We start from the raw sequence: 5182 nt of genomic DNA, 5'->3' as shown, positions 1-5182 counted from the left end.
TATGTTTCATATGCTAGTTGTCTGATGGCCTGGAGAGGACAGCTGCTGCGAGTGAACTCCTAAAGAATCCAAGCTATCTGGAAGCACTAGTACATAGTTTCCTTATGCGATCTCCCCAAGTTAGATTGGTCGTTGTCTCGCTGCCGAGGTACCTGTATGAAACAGTTTGAGACAAGGCTACGGATTTCAGGGAGTGCGAGTAATGGAACCTGCAGCGTTTGCGTGAAATGGGCATGAATTTGTATTTTGAAACATTGAGCTGCATTAGCCATTCGCAGCACCACTTCTGGGTTTCGCAAAGATCATCCTGTAATATTTCCTGATCTTTGCTATTGCTGACAAGGCGAAGGACGCAATCATCCGAAAAAGAAAAGGACAGTTGACGTGATACCAGATGACAAAAATTGATGAAAATTTAAAAAAAAAGCAGTAGCGGTGCAAAAAGCGATCCCTGGGGAACCCCGTAGATAATTCTGGTAGTTACGGATGCATGACTGGCGATCACGTTGAACTGAGTTATGAAGCAGTGGATCCAGTATAGAGTAAGCGGGTCGAGTGACAGCCCTGAGAGTGTACACATCAGACTGTGATGGGGGACACGATCGAATGCTTTGGCGAGATTTAAGTAAGGTTTGAAATAAATGTCTGAATTTAAGTGAAGACCAGCGTTAACTACAAAGAGTTATGTTTCGCCTGAAAAACCAGCCCTTAAGTCATGTTGGTTGGGAAAAGAGTTCTGATCGGGGTGAGATGCAATATGCGAGTATTATATGCTCGGAAAGTTTACACGAGGTGCACATCAGTTAAATGGGACAATAGTTCGAGGGGTTGGTGCGATCTCTTGCTTTGAAGATTTGTACAACTGTGCTTAATTTTCTGCAGTCCAGAATTTGGCTGGTACCAAGAGACTGAGCAACAGTCTGGTGTAGGATTTGTCTTGAAAAATATTTTTTTTCCTTTGAGTATCTTGGAGAGTATGTTGTCTGATCCAGGGGAAGTTTATTACTTCAGATTACCAATAAGATTTAAAATTCCCTGAAATGCGATGGTAATAGGTGGAATGCGTTCATAGCTAAGGTTTGGCAAGAAAATGTTGCTTTCTGTCGGATCGCTGGTGGAAACGAAGATGAAATACGAGTTCATTACGTCATAGCGCTCGGAAACTGGAACATGGAACAAGAACAAGAAATCAAGACGCTCGGCTTTTTTACAGAAGGATTGGTCAAGCGCTGAGGTGAGCTCTACTGGCAGCTTTTTTATAATTATGAAAACGCCACACACTTCTTGCGTGCTCAGCCATTCTGAAAAAATTCCGGTAATTTTGAGCTGAACTTCGGCACCCAATATTCCCGTCGCTGGAAAAGGCGTAGTTTTCGCGTGTTTTTCCGCCTTTTTTCTGGTATAGACGCCTATTGCATGCTTAAACTCTCCAGAAGCACTCATGTGGCTCTTGGTGAAGTTCATGCGTTTTTTTTTTTGCAAAAGGTGTCTCGTTAGCTTCCGCCTGAATCTGATGCTGTTACCTCTCTGAAAGTGGTATGTCTTGCTCATGTGCTAGCGTTCAAATGACACGCGCCAAATATTCTTTTGAAAACACACTGATAACCACAGCTCATACTAATATTGGGCTTCTCATCTTCAGTGCCTTCCGAAAAATCAGAGAAGTAGGATTCTTGAAGCGATGATTGCTACATGTCTACTGTAATGACGTGTTCTTGCATATAAGCTACACTTCCGTGGTTCACAAATGGCTTCTTTACCTCAAAGTTCAGATATGACCTGATCAACTGAACAGAAAGCCATTTTCAATGCATATAATGACGTGTTGGCGGGGATTTCAAAAGTATACTTTTGCGTCTAAGAAATTTGTTCCCTTGACTTTCTACATGGGAGATATTGTAGTCGAAGGACGCATAGGTGCGACATTTTGTATGATTGAACCCAACAGCAAGCGGAGAGCATGCCAACAGTCGTCTGCATGATTTGCACGTGATTCTCTTGACGCAGAAAAACGTATAAACGTGATGGTCGTTGACTTCCGTGACATTTTTTATATTCTTCTCAGGATATCGTTTTAAGTGGAATTCAACTTGGTATTTTCATTTTTTTCTAGTATCAAATCAGACAGCAGATGAACTTTTTTTTTGTCAACCCACTTGATATTGTGCAATATAAACTGACGACACATGCTTATATCTATGTTTCCTTCATGCCCTTTGGCAAGCATGCTCTGAAGTATTTCTTCAAAGGTCTACAATTGTATGCGCTGTCTTATTCGCAGCGCTGATAATAGAATGTGCATTCTTTTAACAGCCCAAAGCGCCTGCTTTTTTTGCGCTGCCGTCGCTGTTAGCACAGTACATTTTAGGGCTTTCTTGCAGCGGAGTGCGGTCACAACGGGCAGCTCATAGAGCTGCGATGAAGCTTCACGAGTACCATAACGTGATCGTTCTACTGTGCGGTGAGTCACTGGAACCTGCAAAAATGCGCTGTCGCGAAACACAGAATAGAGGTAATTCTGTAGCTGTCCGTGCTTGAGTGCTTTTTTTGTCAGCAAATAAGGGCATTCGCAGCAGATTCATCCTCGTTAGGAATGGTATCATTGCCAAGGATGCAGTAACAACGTAATTGTATTAAATGAGTGATTCCCGAATAGGGCTACCCAGTTTACAGCGCTGAATGGCATGGGTATATTTGGCGCAGGGAACGAGCAGAACAGGAAAGTTTCATAGAATATGAGCAGGAATTACTTGTCTCCTACTTCTCAATACTGAGACACTCTCAGCCGCAGGCTAATTACCAACGCTTTCTGAAGCATCGTTAAACATTGGATCTGCGTGGTGACATCAAGTTGACATCGATACTCTCGCAATTATGTGGGGTAGCAAAAATGTATCTTAACCGCATCGGCTCTAGCTTAAAACACGTAGAATAAGAGGAAATATTGCGTGTTGGAAACATCCGCCGTCCTGCCTTCGAATATACCGGGCTGAGAATAACTAAATTGCATGAGTTGAGATGAAAGCTGCAGTCGTGACACCTGATCGACCGCAACGTTTTTAAAGCGATGCAGTTAAAGGGCCCGCTACGCAGAAAATCCGGCGTTGGCGTTGTCGCCGTTGTGAGCTAAAAATCACAACTGAGGCGCTGGCCGGTGGGCCACCTAGGTCACATGACCAGGTGGCGTCATCACCACCTGCTCACTACTCCAGGAGGACTATGAGGACACCAAGGAATGTATGAATGTAAAGTGGAGAATGACCTTCTGTCGATATGGTAAATAACTCATTACACTATCGCGCCATACCCTTAAGTTAGAACTTAAGTGTCTCCCTGAAGTTCGTATCGTGCGATCGCTAGTAATTATGCCAAGAAGAAAAAACTGGAGGGGACAAGCTCCGCCTTAAGAGCATTGCGCGACAACGCTAACGGGTCACTGCAGCGACCCTGTGTCTTGTTTGCCTATGACTTCGCAGACACGGTCAACTATACATTCACAGATCGCGAGGAGTCCTTATACCACTCCTGGTGCGGTAATGCAGCGGTTAAGCGACACCGAATCGCCCCGGCAAGGGGGTTTTTAAACATGGCCACCGGTGGGACTTGTGAGACCCAGGTCGTTTTCTCCCAGCATTTCCTCATAACCAATCGTTAATACGACTGCCACCTGCCACGGCTGGCAGTTTTTGGTCATAGTTCGATGGGCAGGTTGTGACGACGTCATAAGGCCCCTTCACTTAGTTGGAAAGTGAGCCGCCTGTTTTTTCGCTGACAGCGCATACAATGCCGACAACGAATTTTCTGCAGAGCGGTATCCTTCACGCAGTCGCGTTAAAACATATATGATATTCTGAGGAAGAGAAGTCAGATCGTGTGCAAACTTCTTCCAAACCGTCTTGAAATAGATTTACAAATTTTAATCCACGCAATCTTAGTACCTCCCCTCCAGCATCAAGCACGTGACATCGGGAATAGCGCGACTGCCACGCACCAATTGTGTGCGGACGCAAGTCAAGGAGGTGCATGATCGCGATGAACACAAACTACGCCTTCGCATTCTTGCAAGCACTCTGCCTGAACAAGCGGGGAAACGTTCTGAGTAGGAAACATCAGAAACACTGCTCAGGGACTCAAAACGCACAGCATAGACGGCGTTAGCTGCGAAGGCAGAAGTGTCGAGATCAACGGCGTGACTTTGAGGACAAGCTGAACGACGCTTAAATTCTTACTCTCGCGGAGGCAGACATCGAAAACTCCGTGGAGAGTTTTTTCGTGTCGGAATTGGACAATATAAGCTTCAAGGACTCGAATTCGAAAGCTCACCTAATAGCTATGATCCCTCTCGCAGGACTCAAGCTGCTGGACGCTTTTGCTACAGGTAGGAAACAAATAAAATATTCCTTGATTTCACAACGTCCAACTATAAATTTTTTTCCTTGTGAAACAAGCAGTTTAAGCTGAAAAAATGTTACGAACAGATCTAGGCGAAGAAACCCGCGTCTGTAAGTGAATTTTTTACTTTTCTTACAATAAGTGAAACAATACGCAGATGCGTATCACGAATACCTTTCAATGCCAAGTGAAGCGAGGCCGCAGTACGTCTGTGCGTCAATAAATTGCTGTCCTAGTTGGTTCATAATGCGCAATGGTGGACCTTTGAAACAGACGCAGGAAAAAACAAGAAGGCACGCACACAACACCGCTGGTGTTGTGTGTGAGCCTACTTGTTCTTCCCTGCGTCTGTTTCGCTGGTCTGTGCTTCATGCGCCGGTCGTTTCCAAGTTTTCAGCTGGTAATTTTGAGAAGATAGAGAGGAAAGAAGTCATCTGGGTGAGTCTTAAACCTACAGGCATAAGAAAGCTAGATGTAAACGTTTATCTAAAAAAACTCAGGAAACATCGATTTTCTGATGACATCAAAGCACAAAATAGGTCACGCAGGAATTGAAAGCATACGACTCATGGTGTATACATGCAAAGTAAAATGTTACACGGAAATATCAATGAGCAAAAGTGATGATCATGTCTGAGAATGGAACAGCAGCTTATAATGGGTACTGCTATATCGTGGATTGGAAGACTAGATGTTTTTAGAGTGTCTCCCTGAGACCAGGTCATGGAATAATAGCATTTAAGACCACTAGCATGCGTCATAGCGCATACGGCAGACCCTCGCAGATTAT

General features: G+C 44.3%; 1 long non-coding RNA gene across 2 annotated transcripts in view; it reads left to right on the top strand.

Moving 5' to 3' along the window:
• Positions 1-2234: 2234 nt before the first annotated feature.
• LOC144118997 (uncharacterized) overlaps positions 2235-5182 on the top strand; it is an 8111-nt gene continuing 5163 nt past the window's right edge. The window contains exons 1-3 of one of the 2 annotated variants that reach the window (XR_013312218.1): positions 2235-2249; positions 2382-2461; positions 4349-4378. This is a non-coding gene — a long non-coding RNA (uncharacterized LOC144118997). Of the gene's footprint in view, positions 2462-4348; positions 4379-5182 lie in introns of both variants that reach the window. The other variant, XR_013312217.1, reaches the window with a different exon arrangement.

The sequence above is a fragment of the Amblyomma americanum genome, chromosome 2 (genome assembly GCF_052857255.1).
Source record: "Amblyomma americanum isolate KBUSLIRL-KWMA chromosome 2, ASM5285725v1, whole genome shotgun sequence".
In the NCBI taxonomy this organism is placed as follows: Eukaryota; Metazoa; Arthropoda; class Arachnida; order Ixodida; family Ixodidae; genus Amblyomma; species Amblyomma americanum.
The sequence above is the reverse complement of the archived record's forward strand: the minus strand, read 5'-3'. Positions and strand labels throughout refer to the sequence as shown.